We start from the raw sequence: 19,227 nt of genomic DNA, 5'->3' as shown, positions 1-19,227 counted from the left end.
TACTTGAAACTATGCCATCTTCTGATGGCATTGAGGAGTACACCACATCAGTCACTGGCTTTATAAATAAGTGCATCGAGGACATTGTCCCCACAGTGACTGTACGTACATACCCCAACCAGAAGCCATGGATTACAGGCAACATTCGCACTGATCTAAAGGGTACCACTGCCACTTTCAAGGTGTGGGACTCTAACCCGGAAGCTTATAAGAAATCCTGCTATGCCCTCCGACGAACCATCAAACAGGCAAAGCGCCAATACAGGACTAAGATTGAATTGTACTACCTCGGCTCCGACACTCGTCGGATGTGGCAGGGTCTGCAAACTATTACAGACTACAAAGGGAAGCACAGCCGCGAGCTGCCCAGTGACACGAGCCTACCAGACGAGCTAAATCACTTCCATGCTCGCTTCGAGGCAAGCAACACTGAGGCAGCATGAGAGCATGCGCTGTTCCGGATGACTGTGTGATCATGCTCTCCGTAGCCGACGTGAGTAAGACCTTTAAACAGGTCAACATTCACAAGGCCGCTGGGCCAGACGGATTACCAGGACGTGTGCTCCGGGCATGTGCAGACATTTTCAACATGTCCCTGATTGAGTCTGTAATACCAACATGCTTCAAGCAGACCACCATAGTGCCTGTGCCCAAGAGCACTAAGGTAACCTGCCTAAATGACTACAGTAGCACTCACGTCCATAGCCATGAAGTGCTATGAAAGGCTGGTAATGGCTCACATTAACACCATTATCCCAGTAACCCAAGATGCACTCCAATTTGCAAACCGCTCAAACAGATCCACAGATGATGCAATCTCTATTGCACTCCACACTGCCCTTTCCCACCTGGACAATAGGAACACCTACGTGAGAATGCTATTCATTGATTACAGCTCTGCGTTCAACACCATAGTGCCCTCAAAACTCATCACTAAGCTTAGGATCCTGGGACTAAACACCTCCCTCTGCAACTGGATCCTGGACTTCCTGACGGGACGCCCCTAGGTGGTGAGGGTAGGTAGCAACTCATCTGCCACGCTGATCCTCAACACCGGAGCCCCTCAGGGGTGCGTGCTCAGTCCCCTCCTGTACTCCCTGTTCCCCCACGACTGCATAGCCAGGCACGACTCCAACACCATCATTAAGTTTGCATACGACACTACAGTGGTAGGCCTGATCAACGACGAGACAGCCTATAGGGAGGAGGTCAAAGACCTGACCGTGTGGTGTCAGAATTACAACCTATCCCTCAACGTAATCAAGACAAAGGAGATGATTGTGGACTACAGGAAAAGGAGGACCGAGCACACCTCCATTCTCATCGACAGGGCTGTAGTGGAGCAGGTTGAGAGCTTCAAGTTCCTTGGTGTTCACATCACCAACAAACTAGAATGGTCCAAACACACCAAGACAGTCGTGAAGAGGACACAACAAAACCTATTCCCCCTCAGAAGACTGAAAAGGTTTGGCATGGGTCCTCAGATCCTCAAAAGGTTCTACAGCTGCAACATCGAGAGCATCCTGACTGGTTGCATCACTGCCTGGTACGGCAACCGCTCAGCCTCCGACCGCAAGGCACTACAGAGGGTAGTGCATACGGCCCAGTACATCACTGGGTCCAAGCTGGATGCCATCCAGGACCTCTACACCAGGCGGTGTCAGAGGAAGAACCTAAAAGTTGTCAAAGACCCCAGCTACCCCAGTCATAGACTGTTCTCTCTGCTACCACATGGCAAGTGGTACCGGAGCACCAAGTCTATGACCAAAAGGCTTCTCAACAGATTTTACTGCCAAGCCATAAGACTCCTGAACAGGTAATCAAATGGCTACCTGGACTATTTGCATTGTGTCGTGACATTTATCATCTATGCATGGTCACTTTAACTATACCTACATGTACATATTACCTCAAATAGCCCGACTAACCGGTGCCCCCACACATTGGCTCTGTACCGGTACCACCTGTATATAGCCTCGCTACTGTTAAGTCTCGCTTATAAATTGCACTGTTGGTTAGGGCTTGTAAGTAAGCATTTCACCGTAAGGTCTGTTGTATTTGGCGCATGTGACAAATAAACTTTGATTTGATTTGCTCAGTTAAACCTACTCTTTGGAATGACTTCAATAGCAACAGTGAATATATTTAGTTATGAAGAGGTTTCTTAATAATCATTCTCAACATAGCACATTGCTAATCGTCAGTGACACATATAAAAGCTAAGCAGGGCTGGTTTTGGTTAAAACCCTGGATGAGAGACCAAATAGCTGCACGTCAACTCTGTTATTCGGCGCACGTGACAAATAGACTTTGATTTTATTTGAACTAGAGTAGGCTAACTGTCCGTATCAATATTTTGGAGCATAGTATAGAATGGAATAGAATAGGTGCATCATTCCATAATTTGAGTTTGCTTATTGCAATTCCACCAATGTGAGATTAGAGCAGGGTTTCCCAAACTTTTAAACTGGGTGCCCCTTTTCAGCATTGGGGAACATCCTGCTCCTCCCACGTCTATTTCTATTGGTACAAGCACTGCTTATGACACAAACTGTTCTCACCCCTCCTGTTGGTGGAGAGATTTTTGCAGGTTTAAAGCTTATTTCCTGCATTCCTACAGATTTTGTAATGGGGTGCAAAGAACATTTAGCCGTTTTAAAGCACATTTTCTTGCAATTCTGTACATTTTGCCATGTCTAATGTGTATAGATCTGACAAAAAAAATTCAACAATATCTATGGGCTAAACAATCTAAATAAAAAAACGTTAGCTGTAATGGGCTAGTTGATCTGGACTCTGATAAATTATAAATGGCCCTCTAAGGTTTGCAATGACAAACATAAGAGGAACTGATGACGCGATACCCAATTTCGGCTCCCCACAGTTTTTGTTTGTTTGTTTTGTCACAAGAGGGCGGTATTGCACTGTCAAATGCCTTCATCTCATCCTGGCAATGAGTTATGATAGTTATGATGATGCTGAGACTCAGACTCCGTTTTGAAGAGTTTAGGCAGTTTTTTTTCTCTCTTAAAATCTCACCTAAGGTGATTGAATGGCGCGTAGCAGCACGTGTGCAGCTAGCCACTCCCTATGCCCGTAGTCCCTATCAGTTAGTGCTCCAGTGGAAGTCCTCATAGCCGGATGAGAGACGCGTGCAGAATTCAGGGATAGAGGAAACGTTTTTCATCTGAAGAGATATCTCCGGGATTCTACATTGTCCTCCAGAGTGTATTTAGGGGACAACATTTCCAATTTGGAGGCAAGTAGAGTAGTTTTATTCTCAACATTTTCCACACTGTCTTGAGTAGACTAACACAATAAGTTCTAGCCTAGCCACTGTTTGCAACTTTTTGCAAGCCTATCACTTGTTGGTGTTACTTTAATTGACAATTCAGCGTTGGTTGCATAATCTGACATTTTTTTTTATAGCTAGAATTCTCCTTTCCAAAATGTGTCTAATCAGTAGGCTATTTGCCCATTCATATACATGGCCATGCAACCCGTTCGTTCTTTAGCCTACACAAAAGCTCATGAGACTGGTGGCATTAATGTTCAAGATCCTCACATAGCACTAGCATATTCTGGTAATTTTTTTTAGCTGATTTGTATTACTTGTGAAATTTTAATGCCACGTGAAATCTTTATTTGGCGTTTAACTATCCCCTTAAATGTTTCAAGCATCCTTGCATTTGTTTGACTTTGAATAGGATACGTGTAGCTTGTATGTGTGATGGTTTTGTACTTTTCACTCAGAATCGCTTCGACCATTCCTGAACTCTTGTTCTTTTTCGTGTGAGGGGAAAAGAGAAGTGGTAGGCTACTACCGGGAGCGGGTGGGTCTACTTTTGTTACTCGTCTCACCTTGTCCAAATCTGGGGCGATTTTGTATTGTTAATTAAGAATGTACTCTAGTGATTTCGAACATATGTGGTCAGTACGCTCGAACAGAACACAACACTAAGATAGCGGTACATACATTGAAAGTTGTAGGACAACGGTGGAAAAAAACAAGTGTAACTCTTTAAAAAAAAAAGCAGATGTCTTTTCGGAGATTTCATGCACTTACTAGACTAGGCTATCAATGTTACTGCCCTTGCACTGCTCCACACTTCAGTCCACTATGCATAAGAATGTGATTTCACGCCAGAATAATGTATTTACATTGCATCCCCTTTGAAATATCCCGGAATGAAATACACTCACACACAGATTTGTAATAGAGATTGAAATGTCTTACTAGCCTACACGCCATCTACTTTAAAGCCTAAAAAGCCCCTGTTGTTCTCTGAGAAACAAGACAGGAGAATCTCTGGGAAGTCTCTCTGCTTTTCCTCCTGCTGGAATGCCCTTTGGATCCAGGGCCAGGCTTGCACTCTATAGGAACTTGGAATTTTGGAGCATGAAAAACTAATGCTTTGCAGAAGGCAAGGGCCCAAAAACATAAACCAGAATTGGGTTAGGTCTGCATTTTTAATGAAGCTTCAGTTGCAGCCAGGGTCTGGGTCTCATGCTGTCTGTGTTTTTTGTCTGGGACCTTACTAACCCAATATGTTGTCGCTGTGCTTCCTTCATACAAAGGAGAATTGTGCGCTGCTTTGTTTCAGGACTCAACTTTTTATGTTTATGGCATAGGGTCTTCTGTGTCACAAGTTGCCTAACAACAGTAAGGGAAAGTCCACACAATGATTCTAGTTTCTACCCTTGAATATCAGTAGCTACTGTATGTTTGAATTTCTGCTATGAAAGATACTGGTTCCGATGAAGTAGTTGATCCCAGGTGACTGTTATAAAGGTCCTGTATATATTATAGACATAAGATGAAGGATATTTACTATCGCCGACTCAGCTATTCACTGCCAAAAGACCAAAAGTAATTTGACATCCAAATGCACACTGTCATAACAACTAGAGGTCGACCGATTTCAAGTTTTCATAACAATCGGTAGTCAGCCTTTTTGGATGTCGATTATGGCCGATTACATTGCAATCCATGAGGAAACTGCGTGGCAGGCTGAACCCCTGTTACGCGAGTGCAGCATCAAAAATACCTTGTGGTTGCAATGAGCCAAGGTAAATTGCTAGATGGGTGATTCTGCAACTACGGCCACTTCCATGTCCTCGGGTCAATTTTGAGGATTTTATAAAAAAGAAAACAAATATTTGTATGTTCACACTGGAATCACACCATACTTTTTTAAACACCTCTCTATCAAATATACTGCTCAAAAAAAATAAAGGGAACACTTAAACAACACAATGTAACTCCAAGTCAATCACACTTCTGTGAAATCAAACTGTCCACTTGGGAAGCAACACTGATTGACAATAAATTTCACATGCTGTTGTGCAAATGGAATAGACAACAGGTGGAAATTATAGGCAATAAGCAAGACACCCCCAATAAAGGAGTGGTTCTGCAGGTGGAGACCACAGACCACTTCTCAGTTCCTATGCTTCCTGGCTGATGTTTTGGTCACTTTTGAATGCTGGCGGTGCTTTCACTCTAGTGGTAGCATGAGACGGAGTCTACAACCCACACAAGTGGCTCAGGTAGTGCAGCTCATCCAGGATGGCACATCAATGCGAGCTGTGGCAAGAAGGTTTGCTGTGTCTGTCAGCGTAGTGTCCAGAGCATGGAGGCGCTACCAGGAGACAGGCCAGTACATCAGGAGACGTGGAGGAGGCCGTAGGAGGGCAACAACCCAGCAGCAGGACCGCTACCTCCGCCTTTGTGCAAGGAGGAGCACTGCCAGAGCCCTGCAAAATGACCTCCAGCAGGCTACAAATGTGCATGTGTCTGCTCAAACGGTCAGAAACAGACTCCATGAGAGTGGTATGAGGGCCCGACGTCCACAGGTGGGGGTTGTGCTTACAGCCCAACACCGTGCAGGACGTTTGGCATTTGCCAGAGAACACCAAGATTGGCAAATTCGCCACTGGTGCCCTGTGCTCTTCAGATGAAAGCAGGTTCACACTGAGCACATGTGACAGACGTGACAGTCTGGAGACGCCGTGGAGAACGTTCTGCTGCCTGCAACATCTTCCAGCATGACCGGTTTGGCGGTGGGTCAGTCATGGTGTGGGGTGGCATTTCTTTGGGGGGCCGCACAGCCCTCCATGTGCTCGCCAGAGGTAGCCTGGATGAGCATTTTCCTGTTTGCTTATGGCCGTATACAGCTCATTGAGTGTGGTCTTAGTGCCAGCATCGGTTAGTGGTGGTAAATACACAGCTACAAAGAATATAGATAAACTCTTGGTAGATAGTGTGTCTACAGCTTATCATGAGATACTCTACCTCAGGCGAGCAGAACCTCGAGACTTCCTTAGATATTGTACATCAGCTGTTGTTTACTAATATACATAGACCGGCACCCCTTGTCTTACCAGAGGCTGCTATTCTATCCTGCCGGTACAGTGTATAACCCGCCAGCTGTATGTTATTCATGTCGTCGTTCAGCCACGACTCTGTGAAACATAAGATAAGTTTAATGTCCCATTGGTAGGATATACGTGCTTTTAATTTGTCAGTTTTATTATTCAGCGATTGTGCGTTGGCTAATAGTACCGATGGCAAAGGCAGATCAGCCACTCATCGCCTGATTCTCACAAGGCACCCCAATCTCCTTCCGCAAAACCTTAGTCTCGTTCTCCTTCGAATGACGGGGATGAGGGCCTGTTCGGGTGTCTGGAGTAAATCCCTCATTAAAGAAAAATTATTTGTCCAATTCATGGTGAGAAATCGCTGTTCTGATGTCCAGAAGCTCTTTTCAGTCATAAGAGATGGTAGCAGCAACATTATGTACAAAACAAGTTACAAACAATGCGGAAAAAACTAAAAAGCAGTGATGCACCGATATGACATTTGTGGCCGATACCGATATTTTCCTTGCCAAAACAAAGATAATGATATTTAAAATTTTAGCGGCCTTTTAAAGCATTCTAGTACAGTTAAATAGTTGAAATGTTCTTACTCTTTCAAATGACTGCTCGATCCACACAGCAGACATTGTGGGCTAGGTTAGGAATGCTGTGTTGCACGTGTAGCGCAAAATTTTGCGTGGCGTCATTACGTCATTTACCTACGTTATATAGGTATGCACGGAAGCTTTGGCATCGGTTTTGCACATCAGTGTTAACCTGTTGGGGATAGGGGGCAGTATTTGCACGGCCGGATAAAAAACGTACCCGATTTAATCTGGTTACTACTCCTGCCCAGTACCTAGAATATGCATATAATTGTTTGATTTGGATAGAAAAAACCCTAAAGTTTCTAAAACTGTTTGAATGGTGTCTGTGAGTATAACAGAACTCATTTGGCAGGCCAAAACCTGAGAAGATTCCAAACAGGAAGCGCTCTCTCTGACTATTTCTTGGCCTTCTTGATCATCTCTATCCAAAACAGGGGATCTCTGGCATAACGTGACATTTTCTAACGCTCCCATAGGCTTTCAGAAGGCGCCAGAACATCGAATGGTGACTTTGCAGGCCATGGCTGAAAAACAGTAGTGCATTTGGTAAGTGGTCGATCTGAGAACAATGAGACTGGTGCGCGTGCACGAGCCGACACCATGTTTTTATTTTTTTGTCTTTGAACGAAAACAGGGTTTCCCGGTCGGAATATTATCGCTTTTTTACGAGAAATTGCATACAAATTTATTTTAAACAGCGTTTGACATGCTTCGAAGTACGGTAATGGAATATTTTGAATTTTTTTGTCATGAAATGCGCCGGGCGCGTCACCCTTCTTTACCCTTCGGATAGTGTCTTGAACGCACGAACAAAACGCCGCTATTTGGATATAACTATGGATTATTTGGAACCAAACCAACATTTGTTATTGAAGTAGAAGTCCTGGGAGTGCATTCTGACGAAGAACAGGAAAGGTAATCCAATTTTTCTTATAGTAAATCTGAGTTTGGTGAGTGCCAAACTTGGTGGGTGTCAAAATAGCTAGCCATGATGGCCGGGCTATCTACTCAGAATATTGCAAAATGTGCTTTCACCGAAAAGCTATTTTAAAATCGGACACCGCGATTGCATAAATGAGTTCTGTATCTATAATTCTTAAAATAATTGTTATGTTTTTTGTGAACGTTTATCGTGAGTAATTTAGTAAATTCAGATGAGGGTTGAAAACAACAGCATAAACTATGCAAACACAAATACAAATTTCCTTATCAAAATCATTTCACCTAGCTGTGTTTCCAAATCAATAATTTTTTATCCCAATGGGTAAATGAATAGCTATTAAGACAGGAACTCCCCAATCGCCGAGGCAGGACCACAACATCCACTATTAGCATATGGGAAATTCCAAGGAAACACCGTGTTTTTTGTATGTCAAACAAAAAACAATGATTGCAAAGTTAAGCAAACAATACAACTACAGAAAACAGACAATTTTACAAAAACACATTTACTTGAACAGTACAGATGTAGAAGTTTGGTAACAGAAAGATGGCACAAATAGTCATCCAAACTTTGCATCAGAACGGTTCATCTGTCTTTGTTTGTTTGATCTGTCCTACTAATAAAGTTGATCTGGTGACTTGGCTCACGAAGGCTGTGGTATATATGATGAAACCACAGAAGCCACAGTCATACAGAAAAGAGGAACTGCTTTCTGGGTGGATGGAAGGACTTATGGGACCTATGGGCTGAGGGGACCATTCCCCACTCTCTACCATACACATATATAGACTAACATAATGTAATGGTGTCCAGGGTAAATTCCTCAAATGTTAGATGATCATAAATCTAAAATTAAGGAGCTGTAGTGAGAGCAGATGTTAGAGGTTGACCGATTATGATTTTTCAACACCGATACCGATTATTGGAGGACCAAAAAAAGCCGATAGTGATTAAATTAGAAGATTTTTATATATATTTATAATAATGACAATTACAACAACACTGAATGAACAATGAACCCTTTTATTTTATTTTAACTTAATATAATACATACAGTTGAAGTCGGAAGTTTACATACACTTAGGTTGGAGTCATTAAAACTCGCTTTTCAACCACTCCACAAATTTCTTGTCTGTTAGGACATATACTTTGTGCGTGTCACAAGTAATTTTTCCAACAATTGTTTAGAGATTCTTTCACTTATAATTAATTCACTGTATCACAATTCCAGTGGGTCAGAGGTTTACATACACTAAGTTCACTGTGCCTTTAAAGAGCTTGGAAAATGTACAGAATTATGTTATGGCTTTAGAAGCTTGAGATGGGCTAATTGACATCATTTGAGTCAATTGGAGGTGTACCTGTGTATGTATTTCAAGGCCTAGTTTCAAACTCAGTGCCTCTTTGCTTGACATCATGGGAAAATCAAAATAAATCATCCAATACCTCAGAAAATAAATTGTAGACCTCCACAAGTCTGGTTCATCATTGCGAGAAATTTCCAAATGCCTGAAGGTACCACGTTTATCTGTACAAACAACAGTATACAAGTATAAACACCATGGGACCACGCAGCCCTCATACCGCTCAGGAAGGAGATGCATTCTGTCTCAGAGATGAGCGTACTTTTGTGCGAAAAGTGCAAATCAATCCCAGAACAACAGCAAAAGGACCTTGTGAAGATGGAGGAAACGGGTACAAAAGTATCTATAGCCACAGTAAAACAAGTCCTATATCGCTCAACAAGGAAGAAGCCACTGCTCCAAAACCACCATAAAAAAGCCAGACTACAGTTTGCAACTGCACATGGGGACAAATATCGTACTTTTTGGAGAAATGTCCTCTGGTCTTATGAAACAAAAATAGAACAGTTTGGCCATAATGACCATCATTATGTTTGGAGGAAAAAGGGGGAGGCTTGCAAGCCGAAGAACACCATTACAACCGTGAAGCACAGGGGTGGCAGCATCATGTTGTGGGGGTGTTTTGCTGCAGGAGGGACTGGTGCACTTCACAAAGTAGATGGCATCATGAGGGGAGTAAAATTGTGTGGATATATTGAAGCAACATCTCAAGACATCAGTCAGGAAGTTAAAGCTTGGTCGCAAATGGGTCTTCCAAATGGACAATGACCCCAAGCATACTTCCAAAGTTGTGGCAAAATGGCCTAAGGACAACAAAGTCAAGGTATTGGCGTGGCCATCACAAAGCCCTGACCTCAATCCCATAGAAAATGTGTGGGCAGAACTGAAAAAGCATGTGCGAGCAAGGAGGCCTACAACCCTGACTCAGTTACACCAGCTCTGTCAGGATGGATGGACAACTTATTGTGTGAAGCTTGTGGAAGGCTACCTGAAGTGTTTGACCCAAGTTAAACAATTGAAAGGCAATGCTACAAAATACTAATTGAGCGTATGTAAACTTCTGACCCACTGGGATTATGATGATAGAAATTGAAGCTGAAATAAATCATTCTCTCTACTATTATTCTGACATTTCACATTCTTAAAATAAAGTGGTGATCCTAACTGACCTAAGACAGGGAATTCTTACTAGGATTAAATGTCAGGAATTGTGAAACTGAGTTTAAATGTATTTGGCTAAGGTGTATGTAAACCTCCGACTTCAACTGTAAATAAAATCTACTTAGTCTCAAATAAATAATGAAACATGTTCAATTTGGTTTAAATAATGCAAAAACAAAGTGTTGGAGAAGAAAGTAAAAGTGCAATATGTGCCATGTAAAAAAGCTAACGTTTAAGTTCCTTGCTCAGAACATGAGAACATATGAAAGCTGGTGGTTCCTTGTAACATGAGTCTTCAATATTCCCAGGTAAGAAGTTTTAGGTTGTAGTTATTATAGGCATTATGACTATTTCTCTCTACCATTTGTATTTCATATACCTTTGACTATTGGATGTTCTTATAGGCACTTTAGTATTGCCATTGTAACAGTATAGCTTCCGTCCCTCTCCTCACCCCTACCTGGGCTCGAACCAGGAACACATCGACAACAGCCACCCTCGAAGCATCGTTACCCATCGCTCCACAAAAGCCGCAGCCCTTGCAGAGCAAGGGGAACAACTACTTCAAGGTCTCAGAGCGAGTGATGTCACCGACTGAAACACTATTAGCGCTCACCCCGCTAACTAGCTAGCCATTTCACATCGGTTACACCAGCCTAATCTCGGGAGTTGATAGTTTTGAAGTCATAAACAGCTCAATGCTTGAAGCACAGCGTAGAGCGGCTGGCAAACGCACGAAAGTGCTGTTTGAATGAATGCTTACGAGCCTGCTGCCGCCTACCACCGTTCAGTCAGACTGCTCTATCAAATCATAGACTTAATTATAATAAAATAAACAGAGAAATACGATCCTTTGGTCATTAATATGGTCAAAACCGTAAACTATAATTTAGAAAACAAAACGTTTATTCTTTCAGTGAAATACGGAACCATTCCGTATCTTGTCAAACGGGTGGCAACCCTAAGTCTAAATATTGCTGTTACATTGCACAATCTTCAATGTTATGTCATAATTATGTAAAATTCAGGCAAATTAATTACGGTCTTTGTTAGGAAGAAACACAGTTCGCAACGTGCCAGGTGGCCCAAACTGTTGCATATACCCTGACTCTGCTTGCACTGAACGCAAGATACAATGTTGCAAGAGAAATGACACAATTTCCATAGTTAATATTGCCTGCTAACATGCATTTATTTTAACTAAATATGCAGGTTAAAAAAATATATACTTCTGTGTATTGATTTTAAGAAAGGCTTTGATGTTTATGGTTAGGTACATTTGTGCAACAAATTTGCTTTTTTCGCGAATGCGCTTTTGTTAAATCATCACCCGTTTGGCGAAGTTGAATTAGGCTGTGATTCAATGATAAATTAACAGGCACCACGTTGATTATATGCAACGCAGGACAAGCTAGTTAACCAAGTAATATCATGAACCATGTGTAGTTAACTGGCGATTATGTGAAGATTGATTGTTTTTTATAAGATATGTTTAATGCTAGCTGGGTGATTATGCAACAAATTTCATTTCCATCACATCATTAAACATCCATTTTAGTTGAAAATGAAATATTATACAATTGATTTATAACGGATTTCTTATACATTTGTACATGCACTTGTATTGAATATTATTTAACGTGATTTAAGGTTTTCTTAATATTAATAATTCAACACGACGCCTGAATGTATAAACTTGCCTCAGTGACAGCTGAAAACATTTATCATGAAAAATAAGATATTTCCACCCAACCTTTGTCAGATTATGATAACCATATGATTATCCATATATATACATAATATACTCATTTACCTCAAAATATGGGTTGTGATGGAAATGACAAGGTGTGGTGGAAATGACATCTTTGTTAAAAAAAAGTATCAAAACAATATTTTATTGCAAACATTTTGAACAACAACCATTGTTAACCATTTCAGACCTATACTGGGTTGTAGGCCCATCGCTCACAAAGTGTACAGCAGTAGCCTATGGGCAGAGCTCAAGGAAGTAGGCCAGTGTTTTGAGAGATGGGCCCAGATAGCAGAGGGATCGTGCCGCATAGAAGAGCTCAGTGAGCAAAGTGAAACTGTATCATTTTGTAGTATATCCAACACAGGTATGGAGGGTCACCTGCTTGTGAGAATCACCAAAGTGAACTGCCTGGATTTCACTGGTGTATTTACACAGGTAGTTCTCTGCAAAGTCAATATGCACAATGATCTCTTTCCCCACATTCTCGTAATTCTCTGTTTGGAGAATTGGTGTCGAATGTTGTACACGTGTTTCCCCAACTTCTCTTTCAATCCTTTGGAGAAGTCCTCTAATACAATCTGCAGTGTGCCACATACCTTTTCTTTTACTGTCAAATGTAATGTGTCCCTCTGTTTTTATTCTCTCTCTCTTCAGCTTTGTTTTTCCACTCAAACCACCATGTCTGCTCACCAGCATCAAAGTCAGATGTTTTAAGCTATTTTGCTTGGCGAAGGGAGCACTCTCTATACATGCACTCTTTCTTCAGGTTCTCACAGCAAAAAGACTCAAATTCTCGCAGTGTTGCTGCAGCTGATTACTTTGTGATGCTGTAGTTTGTCCGCCATGAACTGGAGGCTGGCGTGGGTTTTGCAGAGACCTTTTGTCTCTATCCTGGACTGTTGGCTTGACAACCCAAAAAGGACGTCTTTTGCAGAATTCACAGTAGGAAATTTGAATTTCTGAATATTCCCTCTTAATCTTCTGATAAAAGGTTCTGAATTGTGCCATTCAAGAAGCGCTTCTGCTTTTTCTTCTTGTTCCTCGTTAGTGTGTCCTTTTTCCATGTAGTTGCTCTGCTGTTGTCATCACGTTCATAGAATCTAGTGATTTTTCTCTTCTGTGGCAGTGCTAATTCTGTTACTGATTTTTCCTGGAGTATTGAAGACTTGTTGTCCTGTTTTCATTTGCCCTCATTGCTTTTGCTGAAAATCCAAATTCTGTTTGTGACTTTGACCAGGCCATACTTTCTCAGGATGTTGCCTCTGAGCATTTTTGAAGCCATTTGTTTCTCCTTGGCACTGCACATTTTTTTTAATACTTTTGTTTTAACTCTACAATGATGGCATTTTGAAACAATAAAATCCTTCTCAAGTTCTTCGGAGTTCCCTTCATTTGCCGTTTTGTCTTTGGGGAATCTTGTCTCTTCATTTTCTTCATCAGTCGATCATACAAAAAAAAGGTATTTCTCAGCTTTCCATAAAGCATTATCAAGTTTGACATTTGTCATACTAAGATCTCTGTATGCTTTTGAGAGACCTCTTCCAACCTTTTTCCTTCCAGCAAGTATTCGACTTCTCATTCATGTTGCAGACGATGAGGAAGGGGTATCAGGGTGTGCATCAGGGCAGGTAAGTTAGGGGCAGGTATGTTAGCCTCATGTTCTGGTATACGACTCCTAGTTGACTGTGTTCTTTGGGACTTTGAATGCTGCAGACATGCACGGTCAACTGTGGGACCTTATCTAGACTTGCCTAGTTAATAACCTCTTACATCTAGACGTTCCGCTAGCGGAACACCGCTCCAATATCCAATGATAGGGCGTGGCGCGAATTACAAACACGTTGAAAATCCGAAAAATTCAATTTTTCAAACATATGACTATTTTACACCATTTTAAAGATAAGACTCTCCTTTATCTAACCACACTGTCCGATTTCAAAAAGGCTTTACCATGAAAGCAAAACATTAGATTATGTCAGGAGAGTACCCAGCCAGAAATAATCAGACACCCATTTTTCAAGCTAGCATATAATGTCACAAAAACCAAAATCACAGCTAAATGCAGCACTAACCTTTGATCTTCATCAGATGACACTCCTAGGACATTATGTTATACAATACATGCATGTTTTGTTCAATCAAGTTCATATTTAAATCAAAAAACAGCTTTTTACATTAGCATGTGACGTTCAGAACTAGCATTCCCACCGAACACTTCCGGTGAATTTACTAAATTACTCACGATAAACGTTCACAAAAAACATAACTATTTTAAGAATTATAGATACAGAACTCCTTTATGCAATCGCAGTGTCCGATTTTAAAATAGCTTTTCGGTGAAAGCACATTTTGCAATATTCTGAGTAGATAGCCCGGCCATCACAGGCTAGCTATTTTGACAGCCACCAAGTTTGGTACTCACCAAACTCAGATTTACTATAAGAAAAATTGGATTACCTTTGCTGTTCTTTGTCAGAATGCACTCCCAGGACTTCTACTTCAACAACAAATGTTGGTTTGGTTCCAAATAATCCATAGTTATATCCAAATAGCGGTGTTTTGTTCGTGCGTTCAAGACACTATCCGAAGGGTGACGCGCCGGCGCGTTTCGTGACAAAAAAATTCAAAATATTCCATTACCGTTGTTTAAAATCAATTTTTATGCTATTTTTCTCGTAAAATAGCGATAATATTCCGACCGGGAGTCGTTGTTTTCGTTCAAAGACTGAAATTGTAAAATGGCCTCTTCACGTGCACGCGCGCACCCGTCTAATTGTTCTCAGATCGACCACTTTCCAATTGCGCTACTGTTTTTCAGCCAGAGACTGCAGTGTCATCATTCAACGTTCTGGCGCCTTCTGAGAGCCTAAGGGGCCTTAAAGTGTCACGTTACAGCAGAGATCCTCTGTTTTGGATAGAGATGACAAAGAAGGCCAAGAAATGGTCAGACAGGGTACTTCCTGTACAGAATCTTCTCAGGTTTTGGCCTGCCATTTGAGTTCTGTTATACTCACAGACACCATTCAAACAGTTTTAGAAACTTTGGAGTGTTTTCTATCCAAAGCTACTAATTATATGCATATTCTAGTTTCTGGGCAGGAGTAATAACCAGATTAAATCGGGTACTTTTTTTTATCCGGCCGTGAAAATACTGCCCCCTATCCATAACAAGTTAAATAAAGGTTACATTTATTTTTTAAATGGACAGGTATGTCTTTCCAAATCATGTCCAATCATCTGAATTTACCACAGGTGGACTCAATCAAGTTGTAGAAACATCTCAAGGATGATAAATGGAAACAGGGTCTGAATACTTATTTAAATAAGGTATTTCTGTTTTTTTTTTATAAATGTGCAAACATTTCTAAACCTGTTCACTTTGTCATTATGTGGTATTGTGTGTAGATTGATGAGGAATTTTCTCTATTTAATCCATTTTAGAGTAAGGCTGTAACTAACAAAATGTGGAAACAGTCAATGGGTCTGAATGCTTTCCGAATGCGCTGTAAGTCATTGGTCATGAATTTGTCAGAAGAGAATTGTGTTCAGCTAATTTCTTTCAGCTGTCTGGCCATAAAACTTTCCTCCAAGTAGGTCCTAATCCTTATTCCTCCTGACTCGGCAGAATTGAGCGCACTCTACTCATTATTCAACTTTTTATCTATGATTTGTCTTTTAACCCAGACTTGTTGCCTGACCTTTACATTTTATAAGAATTCTAAGAACCTCTGCTCTACTATAGCTTATATCAGAATGATATCTGTCTGTCTAATTTGCCCATAAGGATTTAAATGAATTGGCATACATTTTTAAATGGTGTAATTGAGCTGGTGCCTAAAATATTTATTTTATTTATTTTTTATTTCACCGTTATTTAACCAGGTAGGCCAGTTGAGAACAAGCTCTCATTTACAACTGCGACCTGGCCAAGATAAAGCAAAGCAATGCGACAAAGACAACAACAGAGTTACACATGGGATAAACAAACGTACAGTCAATAACACAATAGAAAAATCTGTATACAGTGTGTTCAAATAAAGTAAGGAGGTAAGGAAATAAATTGGCCAATAGCGGTGAAGTAATAATAATTTAGCAATTTCCACTGGAGTGATATATGTGCATATGAGGATGTGCAAGTAGAAATACTGGTTTGCAAAAGAGCAGAAAAACAAATATGAGGATGAGGTAAGTAGTTAGTTGGATGGGCTATTTACAGATGGGCTGTGTACAGCTGCAGCGATCGGTAAGCTTTCTGACAGCTGGCGCTTAAAGTTAGTGAGGGAGATATAAGTCTCCAACTTCAGTGATTTTTGCAATTCGTTACAGTCATTGGCAGCAGAGAACTAGAAGGAAAGGCGGCCAAAGGAGGTGTTGGCTCTGGGGATGACCAGTGAAATATACCTGTTGGAGCGCGTGCTACGGGTCGGTGTTGCTATGGTGACCAGTGAGCTGAGATAAGGCGGAGCTTTACCTAGCAAAGACTTATAGATGACCTGGAGCCAGTGGGTTTGGCGACGAATATGTAGTGAGGACCAGCCAACGAGAGCATACAGGTCACAGTGGTGGGTAGTATAGGGGGCTTTGGTGGCAAAACGGATGGCACTGTGATAGACTGCATCCAATTTGCTGAGTAGAGTGTTGGAGGCTATTTTGTAAATGACATCTCCGAAGTCATGGATCGGTAGGATAGTCAGTTTTACGAGGGTATGTTTGGCAGCATGAGTGAAGGAGGCTTTGTTGCGAAATAGGAAGCCGATTCTAGATTTAGCTTTGGATTGGAGATGCTTAATGTGAGTCTGGAAGGAGAGTTTACAGTCTAGCCAGACACCTAGGTATTTATGGTTCTCCACATATATTCTAGGTCAGAACCATCCAGAGTAGTGATGCTAGTTGGGCGGGCGGGTGCGGACAGCGATCGGTTGAAGAGCATGCATTTCGTTTTACTAACATTTTAAGAGCAGTTGGAGGCCGCGGAAGGAGTGTTGTATGGCATTGAAGCTCGTTTGGAGGTTTGTTAACAGTGTCCAAAGAAGAAATATTGGCCTATTTGTTTGTTATTTTCTGAATGAGGAGCTTTATTGTATTCAAAGTTGCAGGACTGACCAGGGTGAGGTTACCTTTAGGAGAAAGTTGGGCTTGCATTATCTCTCTGATTGTCTCAGAACTATGGCGGACAGAGCCTTCTGCACCCTTGCCTATAGAATGCCCTCCCTGACCATCTGAGTTCTGCTCCAACACTTCTAAAACGGGCCTTAAAAACCCACTTCTATAGACTGTCTTTTCATAGTCCTTGTCGCAATCTAAAATGCATTTAGCACCTAGCCCACTATTGCTATTTTACCTGCCTTTGATTCTAAATGTTTTTTATTGTAAACTCAGCAAAAAAAGAAACGTCCTCTCACTGTCAACTGCGTTTATTTTCAGAAAACTTAACATGTGTAAATATTTGTATGAACTTAACAAGATTCATCGACTGAGACATAAACTGAACAAGTTGCACAGACAAGTGACTAACAGAAATGGAATAATGTATCACTACTGGTTGTAAACGAACGAGTGATGCGCGTTTGGAGCAATCCTGGCAGTATCCAAGGCTCAGCCAATCGTTAACATAACAGAATGCAGCGCAGCACGTAACTGAAGAAAGAAGAGAACCAATTTACTAGTAATAGTATCAGCTCGCTCTCTGTAAAGTCAGCTTGCCAGTTACAGCAGCGCGTCCCCGGAAGATAAAGAGGTAACGTTCGGTGAGAAGCCTGACCACGGAGACGGGGGTGTGGCGACCGGGGTGATAAGGTGTCAAAGTGTACTTCATGAGTTGTATATGAAAAACTCCTTGTATTTGGAAAGTTTGAGGTGAGGGAGAAAGTGTGGTGGAACAAATATTAGCATTAAGTATCTTGCTAGCTGGATTGAATTCTCCGTTAGTTAGCCAGAGAAATGTTGAGCAACATTAGCCATTTTATCTGATCAAATATCTGAGCTTATGGTGTGAAAAATGTGCTTGCTAACAAAACCAGACAACATCAGATGCGCTAACGATTCGCTATAGTATTAACTGGTATACGACTCCTTGCCGTAATGCGTTAGTTGCTTACTGAACCCTGGCAATCTGTGCGAAATGTTAACTAGCTAATGAACTAACCACTATCTGTTAAAACATTAGTTATCTCTACAGTATGTGGTTAATTTTCAGAATGAGAGAATTAGGTGAAAATGAGGCGTTGCTTGTTAAACAAGTGGATTCAGGGATCAAGTGTAGCTGGAGCTGGGCCTGGCTTAAGCTGGATGCCACTATAGAGGTGAAAGGAACACCACACACTTTCCCTGTTTCTCACTTTTGCTGGCACATTGTAGAACAGATGTCCACAGGCAGAAAGTTTTTGTTGTGTTGAACTTGATAGTAACACGTGTGTGTGGGTGAGGGGGGATTATACTATTTATAAAAAATACTCAGTGAACGTTAATTTTGCACACATGTAGCCTTGTGCACTTGATCGATGTCTGTAGGGGCCACTATAATAGAGCAAACATAGAATGCCTGTTTGTTTCATTCTATATTTCTACTTTAAGATGTTTTTTTCCCAAGTGCAATATTTATGTGTGTGGTCACAAGCGTTCTATTATAAAGGCTGTCATGTCTAACTGCAGTAATACTGTATTGTTTTTTTTCTCAAGACTTGAGTGTCATTTGCAGTAAAGTCTAGGCAACAAATAACATTGGATTGCTTTCTTTAAAAAATGTTTGCTGTGAGTTGGGTTCACATTAACCACTTTTTATTTTACACACAGAGACTGATCATGTAGATCATATTCTTTGTTGTTTAATTAGTTAACTTGCATTTCCCCCTAGCAGGGATTTGTTTTTGCATGTTTCAGTGCAAAAAAAAATAAAAATATATTTTTTGGGGCCCATGTTTTAGGTAGGCAATACATAAACTAAAGTACATTTTACAGTAGCCTTTCTTGGAACAGAAACACCATAATATATAAATTAATTTAAGGTAAAATATCAGACATGGATCGTAGGTAATAAAG

At 41.1% G+C, this 19,227-nt stretch overlaps 1 protein-coding gene across 7 annotated transcripts in view; it reads left to right on the top strand.

Annotated features, from left to right (window-relative positions):
- The first annotated feature begins 2,986 nt into the window (after window positions 1–2,986).
- The window catches only part of LOC106586439 (unconventional myosin-Ib), a 142,682-nt gene continuing 126,441 nt past the window's right edge, over window positions 2,987–19,227 (top strand). For all 7 annotated transcript variants that reach the window (XM_045707713.1, XM_045707708.1, XM_045707714.1 and 4 more), the window contains exon 1: window positions 2,987–3,259. The gene's annotated coding sequence lies outside the window, so the exon portion shown is untranslated. The remainder of the gene's footprint in view (window positions 3,260–19,227) is intronic.

This window comes from Salmo salar, chromosome ssa25 (assembly GCF_905237065.1).
Source record: "Salmo salar chromosome ssa25, Ssal_v3.1, whole genome shotgun sequence".
In the NCBI taxonomy this organism is placed as follows: Eukaryota; Metazoa; Chordata; class Actinopteri; order Salmoniformes; family Salmonidae; genus Salmo; species Salmo salar.
The sequence above is the reverse complement of the archived record's forward strand: the minus strand, read 5'-3'. Positions and strand labels throughout refer to the sequence as shown.